The 14,529-nt window shown below is 40.5% G+C and overlaps 1 pseudogene; it reads right to left on the bottom strand.

The window, feature by feature from the left end:
- Positions 1-13,040: 13,040 nt before the first annotated feature.
- Positions 13,041-13,805, bottom strand: LOC147455752 (G-type lectin S-receptor-like serine/threonine-protein kinase At5g24080; annotated as a pseudogene).
- Between the last annotated feature and the right edge of the window lie 724 nt (positions 13,806-14,529).

Below are 14,529 nucleotides of genomic sequence, written 5' to 3'. Positions count from 1 at the left end.
GAGGCACACCGCCTTTACCTAACATTCTCCCACTAAAGGCTGTGTGCCGATAAGTGGCGACAAGACTAGCCTACAACTAGTTTATACAAGAGGTGAGAGAAGACGACTCTCAACCTGTGCCCACTGGCTCACTCCAAACATGCTCTAGTGTAGATGCAACATGCATACCACTACGGCTAGAGCTACGATGACACTCCTGATGCAGGTATCGAGTGACAACCTGCATGGCTCCACAATGCACAATGCCTGTGTCAGTCATCGCATGACTGACAACTCCCACTGCAAATGCACCATCCGCATAAGCAAGATCAGGTCTCGAGACCAAAAGGTCAGCCAGGAGAGACCCGACAGCCGACGAACCATGCACTATGTGTGCCAACCTATCCCTGTCAGCAACCTCAGTGCCATATGCATCCTCATCAGGAACCACCTGACTATGCATCACTATGTCAGCATCATCTGGCAAAGGCATATCTGTTGAGAATGACTGCAAAACCAAAAAATCAGCACCACTACAATCACACATAGCTATCTGAAGGACACTGTCGCCCTCAAACGTATCAGACGCATCATAGAACAATGCATCGATCTCTGGCTCAATTGATGTCACCTCAACTAATGACTGACAAAGTTGTGCATCCCAGAGATACCACTGTCTGCGTGAACATCACCACAAGACAAATGCACAACCTGCTCTCCATGCAGCACATCTGCGAAAGAGACACGCCTCGTCTCTCGCTCCAAACATGGCTGCAAATACACAGAGACTAAACCGCCTCGTGTGTCAGAAATATGCAAAGGATATACGAGACCACTCCTAGCACCTCTGGCTATCACCAGTGATCCCCTATGCATCTGAAATGACCGCTCTCCAAGCAGTACACAATGTCCACTACTCTGCAACTGACGCACTGAAATGAGACTCTGGCTGAGTCATGGTACATAACGTACATCTCGTAGTGTAAGCAATGCACCGCTAGGTAAAGACATGAATACATCTCCAGCACCCTCTATGTCATATGTTGAACCATCAGCAAACTGCACACAACCAAGTCTCCCACTAGAGAAAGACCAAAACAAATCACGACGTGGCGTCACGTGAAAAACTGCATGCTCGTCTAGTAGAAAACGCGTAGACAATGTGCTATCCCAAGACACAAAGTAGTGTGAAGGCAAGCTAGACTCAAAAGTGACATGCCCGTCACATGCATACTCTCTAGCATATGTCCTCATAGTAGCACCATGCATCTGTCTCTTTCATTGCCTCATACACCTGAAGCAACGGCGCCTAATATGCCCATCATGGCCGCAGTGCCAACATGTCAGTCGCGATCGTGAACAAGAACCGCCTCTAACCTGAAGCGTCTCCATGCCAAAACTATGGCAAATAATGCTCAAGATCACAAGACTCTCCCACCCGAGAGCAAACCACTGTCTCAAGCAAAGAAGGATACACAACTCCTCACTCTTGCGAGAGTGGATACAAAAAACACAAAACTGTGTCCAAACTAACAAAACCTGTCAAAGTGAGAGTAAACACTCGATCACAAAGTATGGCGAGAATCTGGGAAAGATCCGGCAAAATTTTCCCTGAAAACTGAGCAAAAACTCGAGTACAATCTCTACCATAAACCATAACACTACTCAATGCCAATGAGTAGAAATGCCAAAATGGCTCCACATTTTCACATACAATGGCAATCCGCACTCAATGTATATCAACGTAGTGACTACGCATGAGCAACCGCCAAAAAAGTTGCAATCCGGAAACTTGATCAATGCAAAAACAATGCTCTCAAGAGAGCTCACCGGCACTTGAAAGTGCTCGCCAAAATGCATATATAATGTGCATCAACTATGCACCATAACCATATGCAAACCCATTCACAAAGACCATGAATCCAAGCACAAAATCACTACCAAAGTATCCTGTAAAAACCAGTGAAAGAAGCTCCACTTGTGTGCTCCAAAAAACGTGTCTCTCAAGAGACCGCTTCGGTGGTGTGTAAACGCCACCGTACTTCGTTGCCCAAATCTACCAAAAAACCCTCAAACCACAAGCTCAAATTGCATCTTCAACTCAGAATAGATGCACCTAACTTCGAGCACCTACCGTGCTTACAAAAGTGCATCAAACTCACACACTATGCGAAAACAAAAAACCTGCAATTTTTGTATACAGTCAATCTGCACTGAATATCAGCAAAACGGTGAGGAATTTGCAAAAAATTTCTTCTGCAAAGTTGTAGAACATGTCAAAACAGATGGGCATTGCGCATTGCGGACAGAATTCTTAGATCTGCATTCTACAAGGAGAAAAACGAATTTGAAAACAGTGTTGTTGCGCACACAGTTTTTAGGGCAGCACCTTCACTTACACACAATCTTCCACAATCCTTTCTGAGCTTCCACAAGAGCATACATCACTCTCAACTGAGCTCACAAGCTCCCATTGCATTCTCACAAAGCTTTCAAGCTTTCTTAATCTCTCCACCACCGAGAGCGAGCGAGCTATCGTCTCGAAGCTCTCAAAGCCGTCGTGCTCTCCGCGGTCACCATGGCTCTGATACCAATTGTGAGTGCGCGGATGCGGTGCGTGTGCCGAGAGTGCGAAGGGGAGAGAGAGAGAGACAGAGAGCAGGACACGGGATGTGGGGTGGAGCTCCCAAATCTCACTGTATGAGTACCATGTGAGAATGTGAGTGAGAGCTCCTTATTCTTTATATGTATAAAGAATAAGGAGATAAATGTGGGCAGTCGGACACTGGCTGGCGGACACGGGCAAAGCACGGTGAGACACACCACCTTTACCTAACAAGGTGATGGGCCTAAAGTTCCTGATAGATTTTTTGTGATGAAGGCAGGTGATAATGCTTATCCAATCATTTTGGGTAGGCCATGGCTTTTGATATAAGGTGCTAAGAAGGATTGGGAGAGCAAAGTGTTCACTTCGCCTAATAGAGAGAAAGGGAGATAGATTGTGCTAGAGTTGAAGACCAAGGAGAGTAGTTATCATCCCATTGCAGCTAGAGATAAACATGACATGACAAGCTACGAGTATGAGACAAAGACGGCCTATGATGAAGGCTACACTAGCACAGAGGAAGAGGATAGCAAAGGCGACATGCTAAAGATAGATGCATATCTGTTCGGAGTTTCCATAGACGACTTTCCTCCTAAAGAGAAAGGTATGCAGCCTCAAGTTCATGGTTTAAGTGTAGAAGAGGTGTCGATCATGTTAAGTAAGCATTTGACCAAGGGTGAAAGGGAGAGATGTTCAACTGTGTGACTACTATCCTGACACCTTTAGCTGACAACTGACTATAGATTGTGTTGAATTCATTCAGATGATTGGACATAGGTGTCCCTTCTTTCATCTTCAAGTCAACAAGCTTCTTAAGCTAGTATACCTGTGAAGCTGCACTCTGCTTCTCATAAAGATCACTCAGCTTTAACCATGCTTGATAAGCCGACATCTCGTCTGCTACATTGAAGTAAACGCTTTCTGCCAAAGTCAGCATAATGGTAGAAAGTGCCAATTCATCCATTTCGCTCCATTCATCTTCGTCCATGGTTTTATCCCCTTGAGCTTTATAGGTTTTATCTGCTTCTTTTGTACCAGCACGTGCCAAATCTGCTTCTTCCACAATGGGAAATTGGTTCCATCCAGCTTCTTGATATTGTAAAGAGCAGTGTCCTGTGATCCAGCCATAGCTACGCTTCACAGTAGTTTACTTTCCTGGGAAAAATTCGACAGAGTTTCCCCTGTAAACTGACCTCTGAACCAATATCAACCTGTCAAATGAACCAAGAAAGCTTTAGATTCTATAGAAATTTCAGCAGAGTCTCCTTTGTAAAATGGCTATGGTGTACTAAAAAACAGACCATAAAACAGCTCAAAAAACCATTGTCTCTCTAACACTGTAAGCTGTGGGTAAACCTGTCCTGCACCTGTACTGTCTCTGGCTGTCCTGTAAGCATAGACTGCGACAATGCCTCGACGGCAGTAAAGCAAAGATGCAATCCCAACTGTCTAACTCACAGTCAATACATCCTAGCTGCCTATCTAAGGGTGCTCGAGGGATCGCTCGAAGACCTGTATCACCGAAAGGATCTCAACATTTGAGAATCCCCCAGCTCAATAAAACCTCACTCAACCCTCAACAAAGGCTGCAATAAATCTGACAGTACATAGACTTCCCACAAAGTCATACATCCACAAATTTCCCACTGTATGCTGTAACCGCTGCGGCGGTTGTTTGCTGCGTGACTCACAGTCAGCAAACCCTCAACAAACATACATCATCTCTGACAATACATCCCATGTGGAAGTACCTGCAATGTCATGATGAAATTTGGAATATCAAGCAGCAAACACAAGCTACCTGATGAACTAATGGATGTCGCCTACAGTCTGTGTGTAGATGCGCTCGTGTCGTATGTGACACGCCTCCAAGAACTGTGAGCCGTCCTTCGATGTGTAGACAACCACAAATCAACACTCTGGGAGTGTCGATATCCTCAGCACCTGTAGTCATAGGCCGAAAACCCCCAAATTGCAGAGTCGGATCTACACCCGCTGAGACCACGTAGTCGAAAATGGCCTGCGCAGAACTTTGTCAAAGCCGAACGGTGGCCGAGATGACCTCAAAATGAAATTCTGAGCACACCGAGCGCTTCGGGCTCGCCCACAAGATTTGGGGCCGTGTCTTTGCCTATCGAATTTCACTCCAATCTGAGCTGGTGACTCTAGCCTCCTGCAGTGCTGCCCCGAGCCTCGATCTGAGCTCTGATACCAGTTGAAGGAGTACGAGCGGAAGTGCGACGCGAGAGAGTGCGAGAAGAAGAGCACGACGATATGGTGAACTCGCTCTACTGTAATGTGTAGAGCATAGTGAGTTCTCATTAGGTTTTTACAAAAGAATATGTGTACATACCTGGCGGCCCGCCCACTTACCTGGGCGACCACATTGAGCTTTATACCCCAACACCATCCAAGAGTGTGCCTTCATACAATGGCCAAATGCACCAAAATCTAGGAGCTTACTAAATCTTTTTGTTGCTTCTTGAAGCTCTTTAAATGAAAAAGTAGTGTGCAAGAGAGGCAAGAAGTCATGAAGCTTCTTCTCTTCTTTGGCTTGTTGGTGTAGAAAAAAGAAGATGTTACCTTACAAAGAATTTTAAACTCTCCCCATTTCATACCGTTTTATCTTATTTCTTGATTTGTTTCATGTGTTTTCTACATACACTGTATTGTTAGTCATTGGATGCACCTTCTTTTCTCTCTCTTCAATATGGCCCTCTAAAAGACCTCTAAAATCTCCTAATGCTCTCTCTCTCTCTCTCTCTCTCTCTCTCTCTCTCTCTCTCTCTCTCTCTCTCTCTCTCACACACACACACACACACACACACACACACACACAATTATCTAGAAGACAATGCCTTGCATAACCTTTGGCCGACTTCCTCGCTCTCTGGTAATCTCGCTCTGTCTATCATTCTCTACATTGTGAGACAATTTTTAATTGTGACTATGCTTCTGAGAGACACTCTCTTCCTCTGATCGTAACACGTCAAACGGCACAGCTAGTTAGTTTTGCATAATAAGCCTTCCCAGTAAAATACAATACCCTTGATTTGGATTTTTAACTCTTTTTCTACTTAGTCGCGAGCTACACTCCCTACTAGCCTATGACTCCCCATCTAGATTCCTTGGTAGCTCAAGTACATATCAATCACAAACCGACATTAACTTGCTTACAATCCCATAATTCATGTTACAAGCCGACATATCTGATCTTTCTCATCATCTAGAGCACTCCCCATGCACACTCACATATACATGGGTACTCCCCATGCATAATCACATATACATTTTCTTGCTCATATAAGACTAAAGAGTTTAAAAATTTTGGATTTGAAAGGTAAGGTACAATGAATAGTGTAGAGACTCTTGATGGCCATATACGTATCTGGGTTTGAGAACAAAATTTTGTTCTCGTTAACTCGGTTAAACTCCAACTGGTAAGGGATACATGGTTTGCCAGTCGCTAGCCAACCTGTCAATTTTTGTAAGCACATGCTATGTGTATAAAGATCTTAAACAAAAGGAATTTAAGACCACCTACCTTGGAGTTTTTTAGAAAATGGATAGTTGTCTCCTTTTGGCTATAACTAACCCTCATTTCTTTCTTTATTGCATAATACATAGCTAGACCTTATTGTGCATGATCCCCCTATCTACTCCTCCATAGAACAACTCGTGCTCTGAAGTCCCCTTAAGCATCCATCGCCAGGCATAGCCAGTGGTTCATATCCACTCTAAAGATTTATATTGCAAAAGCGCCCCTTTTCTTATCTCTCTCTCTCTCTCTCTCTCTCTCTCTCTCTCTCTCTCTCTCTCTCTCTCTCTCTCTCTCTCTCTCTCTCTCTCTCTCTCTCTCTCTCTCCCTCTCTCTCTCTCTCTCTCTGAGCCCCCTCTATTGCAGACAAATCTGGTTCTTGGCATTTAGTACTAGTAAAGTTGATTTCCCCTTTCTAGCAAATGATTGGAGCTAATTTTGCTTGATAATCTTTTTGCTTTCGGCCCCTTATGGGGTGAGGTTTCTGAATCCCCATATTATCTTACACCGTTGGCATCGCTCCAAACTGGTTTGTTGGTGAATAAACACAAAGCACTTCAAAAGCATAGCCTTTATGCACGATTGGGCCCTTTGCATGATATACTTCCCCCTGATGAGGATTTGTGCTCGGTAGCCCCTTCATGATATGTTATTGGTACAAAAGCCAAGGAGGTTTCCTATTGATATGGTTTTTAATGTGCTCCTTACTTAGTCAAGTAATGTTAATCATCTTTCTCTCTCTCTCTCTCTCTCTCTCTCTCTCTCTCTCTCTCTCTCTCTCTCTCTCTCTCTCTCTCTCTCTCTCTCTCTCTCTCTCTCTCTCTCTCTCTCTCTCTCTCACACACACACACACACACACACACACACACAAACATACTTTCACTTTTATGGATTAGTGACAAGGGGATTGACGTCAGTTATCAGTGCCACCATTTGGGTTGTTTGGCCACTCTCTGTACAATAATTGGAACTTCTATGAGTGGGGTTATCATCGTTACACTATGAGATCAATTACAACTGCTACAAAAGATCAGGTAGGCACCATTGCCTATTGAGATATTTGGGATAGTTTCAATAATACTTTGTTAAAACATATCTAATCAAATAATCTTTTGAAATGTTGGGTATGACTACAACTGAAAACAATAATAGCTTTCAAAATTCTGTATCGAATTATTGTTATTTTCCATTTGAATGCTCATATGGCTGTAGGGTATCAGCAGCTGAGTAATGAAATAAAAGAAAGTTGATATCTCTTATGAATATTGTGTCAACAATTGGAACTTGATAACACTTTTTTTTGGAAAATTGTCATTAAAATCAAACATGATGCTGGAAAAATTTTCCAGGATTATTGTGCTGGTCTTTTTTTCAAAAAGAATTAAAACATTACTAAGGGATAACAACATCTAATTATATATGTGTCAGGTCTAGAACCTTTTGACTGTTGGGTAGCCAGTAAGATACTTATGGGCAGCTTTGCTTAGTGTAGAAAGTTTGCATTAATACCTTTTGATTACTTAGTGTGACAGGCATTGGCTAAAGAAATCATGCATAGATTTCACTACATAGTTACATATAACGGCTACAACACGTTATCTTTTTTATGGAGTTATCTGCAAAATAACTTTTTATGTGTTATAATATTGTTTTTTATGGTTGACAATTACCTAAAACTGGTTTTGTTGCTCAAGTAACAAGCTGTAGTAGGCAATATTGAGTTTTTATGACAAGTGGGTGAATGGTAAGATATCCAGACAATAGCAAATTGCTACTACTGAGAGATGATGTGTTCACATTTATGAGTCTTATTGTGTTAGTTTAAGAGCATGAATAGGAAAAGTGATCATTAGGGACTTTTAAATAATTACATTTTGACCTTAATCCTCCTGTGAGGGTCTCTCCATGAGATGGAATAATTTTTTGATTTTTTTTTGAAAATTTATTCAAAATACAGAGGGGATGCTGCCAAAATTTTGCAGTCCAAGTAAAATTAAGTTCTTGTCCACTAGGACATGTAGGTAGAAGATAACTAGAAAATATTTTCACATGGGGGACGTTTTATTGTTGGTTATACCGAACATGTTGATACTTTTGAAAAAATGATTTGCTACATTATTTTTTGGTCAAGTGGCTTCGTCCCTTGCATATGAATAGTTTAGAGGATGATTATTCTTCAAACAAATCCTCGAGAATGTTCTTGCAATATAATTTTAAAGGATAAGATGCTATCCAAGGTAAGGGATAGTAGTTACTCCATAGGTTTAGACATTTTACTCGGATATTTACATGATGATTGGCATTCAATAAGCTAAAACATAATAAGTACTTGATTATGTAAAGTTACCAATTTTGTTTAAAAGCCTTAATCCTCTTGTGAGGGTCTCCAAAGAGATGGCAATTACTGTGGTTGTTTTTTATGATTTCTTTGAAATACAAACAAGATGATGTCCAATTTTTGCAAAGAAGGCTACTTCTTGATTCTGATGATACATTAAACGTATTTTTACTTTAATATATAGTGAGAAAAAATGATAGTCTGTAGGTCAGGCTGTAACTAATTCTACAGGTATGACATGGATAACAAATGGACCAGTTTTGACACCTGTAATACGCACAAGCATAGCTAGTTCTCATTGAATGCTTTTGTATGGATGTAGGTAACAACACGATCCTTCTCCTTGTAGGATTTGTGGAGATTTTTCTCTAGGGACTGGATATCTTCAAAGTGGATCGCATCAATAGTAATACTTGGAGAAAGGAAGATCTACATCAAACATTTTTTCATTCAGTAGAGGTTTAGGCTAATGTAAACTATTAAAATACTCATTTGACGGGATGTTATTTACATGAAATTTATCTTTTGGGTATATTGTCAATGTCCTTGTACATATATCATTATCCCTGTCCTTATGTAAAATATGATCTAGTACTACATTGTATGGTTCAATAGTTTGTATAATCAAACTACTGTTAGGCTTTTCATTTCATACTTATTCCTAGTTAGCCTTTGGTTGGTGGGCTAGCACCATGGGCTAGCACCATACAATGGAAGTCGATCAATTACATTAACACTAGCTTGACCCACCCAATACAAAGGGATGGGTTGGGGCTCTTTAGCTCCTAAATTGGTCAAGCACCTACAACCTACATTAATACTAGCTTGACCCACCCAATCCAAAGGAATGGGTTAAGGCTCTATAGCTCCTCAATCAGTCAAGTTACTACAAGCTTACATATAATCCATGTATTCTAATCATTGTCCACATATGAACAGGGTGGAATTTCAACTGGTTTTTGTCTTGCCGGATTGAAGTATATTATAGTAACCACCATCATGACATAGTTCACAAATTTGGGGTGGCACATCGACCAAAAGTGTGAGATTTTATGTATGTAGTTTTCATAGCATCATACTCTCGTCCTTGGAGGACCCCTTTATCGTAAAGCAACTTGATATTTTCATATCAAAACCTTTTTCAACACATTACATACAAATTTACTACAATTGGTGGGGGATAGTTCCACTTGGTGAACTATCCTCCACCAAGTGGATCTTTCCTCTAGGATGGGGGAGGGCCACACACACACATACACACACACACACACACACACACACACACACACACACACACATCTAAAAGACAATAACTTGGTTGGCCACATTTGTCCCTCTCTGGTAATCTTGCTCTCTCTATCATTCTCTACATTCTGAGCCAATTGGCAATTGTGGCTATGCTTATGAGGCACACTCTCTTCCTTTAATTGTACACACACACATCTAATGGGACAGTTAGTTAGTTTTGCATAATAAGCCTTTTTGGTAAAATACAATACCCTTGATTTGGAGTTTTAACTCCTTTTCTACTTAGTCACGAGCTACACTCCCTGCTAGCCTACCTCGACTCCCCATCTAGATTCCTCGGCAGCTCAGGTACATATCAATCACAAACCAACATCAACTTGCTTACAATCCCATAATTCATGTTACAAGTCGGAATATCTGATATCTAAATCAACATGTGGAACACTTCCCATGCACACTCATATATATATGGGCACTCCCCATGCATAATCACATATACATATTCTTGCCCATACAAGACTAAAGGATATATATTTTTTGGCTTTGAAAGGTAAAGTATAATGAATAGTATAGAGACTCTTGAAGGCCATATATTATTTGGGTTTTGAGAAAAAAAAATTGTACTGGATAACTCGATCAAACTCCAATTGGTAAGGGATACATGGTTTGCCAATCACTAGCCAACTTGGCAATTTTTGTAAACACATGGTATGAGTGTAAAGCTCTTAAACAAGAGGACCTTCAGTCCACCTTTCTTGGATGTTTTTAGAAAACAATTAGTTTTCTCCCTTTAACTATAACTAACCCTCATTTCTTTCTTTATAACATATTACATAGCTGGCCCTTATCGTGGATGATCCCCAAATCTACTCCTCCATAGAACAACTCGCGCTCTGAAGTCCCCTCAAGCATCCATTGCCAGGCATACCCAGTGGTTCATATCCACTCTAAAGCTTTATATTGAAAAAGCATCCCTTTGCTTATGGTTTCTTGCTTTGTCGTTCTCTCTCTCTCTCTCTCTCTCTCTCTCTCTCTCTCTCTCTCTCTCTCTCTCTCTCTCTCTCTCTCTCTCTCTCTCTCTCTCTCTCTCTCTCTCTCTCTCTCTCTTTGCCCCATCTATTGCACACAAATCTGGTGCTTGGCATTCAATACTAGTAGAGTTGATTTCCCCCCCTCTCTAGCAAAAGCAAATGGTTGGAGTTAATTTTGCTTGATATTCCCTTTGCTTTGGCCCCTTATAGGGTGAGGTTTTTGAATCCCCAGATTATCCCACACTGTTGGCATCACTCCAGGCTGGTTCGTTGGTGAATAAACACAAAGCACTTCAAAAGCACATCCTTTATGCACAATTGGGCCCTTTGCATGATATACTTCCCCCCTCGATGAGAATCTGTGCTCGGTAGCCCCCTCATGATACTTGCAGACAAGCCAAAGAGGTTTCCTATTGATGCGGTTTTTATTGTGTTCCTTACTGGATCAGGTAATGTTAATACTTTCACCTTTTTGGATTAGTGACAAGGGGATTGGTGTCAATTTTCAGTGCCACCATTTGGGGTGTTCGGCTACTCTCTGTGAAATGGTTGGAACTTCTACGAGTGAGATTATCATCATTACACAACAAGATCAATTACAATTGCTACAATAGATCAAGTAGACATCATTGCCTATTGAGATATTTGGGATAGTTTCATTAATACTTTGTTAAAACAAATCTAATCAGATAATCTTTTGGAATGTTGGCTTGACTACAACTGAAAACGATAATAGCTTTCAAAATTTTGAATTGAATTATTGTTATTTGCCATTTCACTGCTCATATGGCTGCAGGGTATCAGCTGAGTAACGAAATAAAATGAAGTTGATATCTCTTATTAATATAGTGTCAACAAATGGAACTTGATTACGCTTTTTTTTGGAAAATTATCTTTAAAATTCAAACGCTTTTTTTGTAGGCTACTTGATTATTTGATTTAGAATGTTTTGTCTTATTTCTTGTTTTTTTAATGTATTTTCTATGTACGTTGTATTGTTGCTCATTATCTCTCTTCATATGGCCCTCTAAAATCTCCTATTGCTCTCTCTCTCTCTCTCTCTCTCTCTCTCTCTCTCTCTCTCACACACACACACACACACACACACACACACTACATGGGGATCTTTGAGCCACGATGAAAATTTTAACACCCTTGGATGATAATTTTTATCACTCGAGTTTTGTTGACCATCTGCATTAAAGTTCAACATCATAGCTGCTGGTATATACTAAGTATGATACTGACGCTTATACCAATTGTGATACCAAGACTCATACCAATGTTGCAACATCCTTAAATATCAACGGTTATATTGAGGGTTTCTACTACAAAGAAAAATATGGGTGACAGAGCCTTGCTAGTAGGAGAGGCTTGTTGGCCCTCCCACCCCATCAATCAAAATATTTAGGATGCCACACCTCACCAAGTATGCATTGATGAAGAATGGATACTAGTTTTCAATATACCACTCACCAATACAACTTAAAAAATCAAATAAGAAAAGCAAAGATAAGAAGAATATTTGAAGTAAAATATTTGTGCATCTCATTACTTGAAGTTGTATAACCAAAATCCACACCTCAGCAAGTATGCATTGATGAAGAAATGGCTACTAGTTTGCAATATACCACTCACCAATACAACTTAAAAACTCAAAGAAGAAAAGCCAAGCCAAGAAGTATGTTTGAAGTAAAAAATTTGTGTATCTCATTACTTGAAGTTGTAAGTGCATTTAGGGAATGACAATACAAAACCATATGCTGATTCATAAACTAAATTTTCAATTACAAAGTGGGATATAATATTAACTCATGATTAAATACATAGATATGACCAGAATTCAATACAAACACTATATTTTTCTACTCTAGCAATGACAATATGCCCTACATGATCTGAAGCTCTAAATCATGTTTCAACTAAAAAAGAGTTATCATACAATATCTTACTTGTCCTTATCTTGATAACAACTTTTGGATAAGCGGATGTAGGCCTTTCTTTGCACCATACATTCGCGTGAGCTTTGATGGCATCCTTCGGTAGATGGAGAAGTTTTGGCATTATTAAATGCAATAAAAAGATTAGAACAAACAATCACAAATTTCACACATCTCAAACATTTAAAGCTATGTAGTAACCTAGTGGATTGTCGACCAAGCACCATTCCCAAGGTGATGTAAAGACCCTCTCTTCAATCATGCCAAGGGAATTTCTCTTTCCTATCATCACGCAGGGTCTTCTTGAATGCACTAGAGTGCTATGTAGAGCAGATTTTGTGCTTCCACCTTGTCAAACACACTAGCATAAATGTTTGAATAGGTCACATGGTCCTTGTGAAGGAGCGGGTCCACAATATCCATCAATCACCCTTGCTCCCACTTCTTCAAAAAGCCAAAGATCTAAAGATCCTCTCACCATAAACTCATAGATGAGGATATGATGTGATCCTTAGCAAGAAAAGCCAACAAGATGGACTATGTTATGGTGACCTTTTGCATCCTACAGTGGCTATTTTTTCCAAAAAATATTTGGCTTGATGTGCTCTTTGTAGGATGCCCTCTAGTACTTTCACTACCACTTTCACTCCTATTTTCCTCTCACTATCATCCCATCTAAGAGTGTACATTCATACATTGAGCCACATGCGCCTAAACCCATGAGCTTGCTGAATCTCCTTGTTTCTTCTTGAATCTCTTCAAATGAAAACATGGTGTGCAAGAGAGGCAAGATGTCACAAAGCTCCTCCTCTTCTTTGTCTTGTTGTAGAAGTTTGCTCCTCCTTTCCTGAAGTGATATAATCCTAGGACAAGCAAGAAACACATCACAATGTAGAAGGGAATGATTCCAATGAGGGTGATCAAAGGAAACCGAGTAGGCATAGAAACTTAGTCTATTTTTAAGTTTGTGACAAAGTCATTTCCATGGAAAATGATGTTATCTTCCCAAATCATGTCTTATGACGTTGCTGTGTAGTTCTAGGAAAACTCATTTGAGTCGTGTGATGGTCAATAAGTTGATGATTTGGTTGATGAGGAAGCTCTTGGATGTGCTATTTTTTACCATGTGGCGAGCAAGATTTTTTGAGCGAACTAAAATCCAATCAATGTCCACCTCTGCAAATAGTCATACTCAAAAACTCCCATGTCGTGCTAGAATAGTCATGATCCACTAATGGAGCCACCATCGATGTCGTGGTGGCCCATTTAGACATGGGTGTCTAGCTCACCCAAGCTCAATGGCTATGTTAGTCAATATACCTCTGGTATAGGTAGACTCTAAAACGTTTTATGAAGCTTGTTTATCTAATTGTCGAGTCCTTGCTTTAAAGAAGTTCACGATCTCCCTCTATGAATGTCTTCCATTGTCTAATATCCTCAAAAGACTTTCTCTATGTCTAGACCGCTCTATCAAAAACAACCTGAGGCATCTTTGATCGTGATATCTCATGACTCCATCTAGTGGTTGAAAGCCCTCTCTGAATAGAGAGTGAAAGCGGCCTCGTATCTCATATTACATTGAACAATGATGAATGTGATGTAACCCTATCTCTGGCTCTTTATGACACAACTGGGAAATCCTGGAATGTACCATGGTATCTTCCTAAATCTATCAATCTCAATCTCTAGTTGATGCAATGATGTGCGCATTTGACCAATAGCACATTGTATCTAATGGAATAAATGAGTGTCCATATAGGTAGGCATGATCACATCTCCATCCTCTATTAGTTAGAGAAGATGCTCTCTGTAGAAATCATTTTTGTGCCAAGCACTCGTGTCGGCTCTGT

This window comes from Adiantum capillus-veneris, chromosome 6 (genome assembly GCF_014529385.1).
Source record: "Adiantum capillus-veneris isolate H3 chromosome 6, ASM1452938v2, whole genome shotgun sequence".
In the NCBI taxonomy this organism is placed as follows: Eukaryota; Viridiplantae; Streptophyta; class Polypodiopsida; order Polypodiales; family Pteridaceae; genus Adiantum; species Adiantum capillus-veneris.
This window is presented reverse-complemented; position numbering and strand designations above follow the sequence as displayed.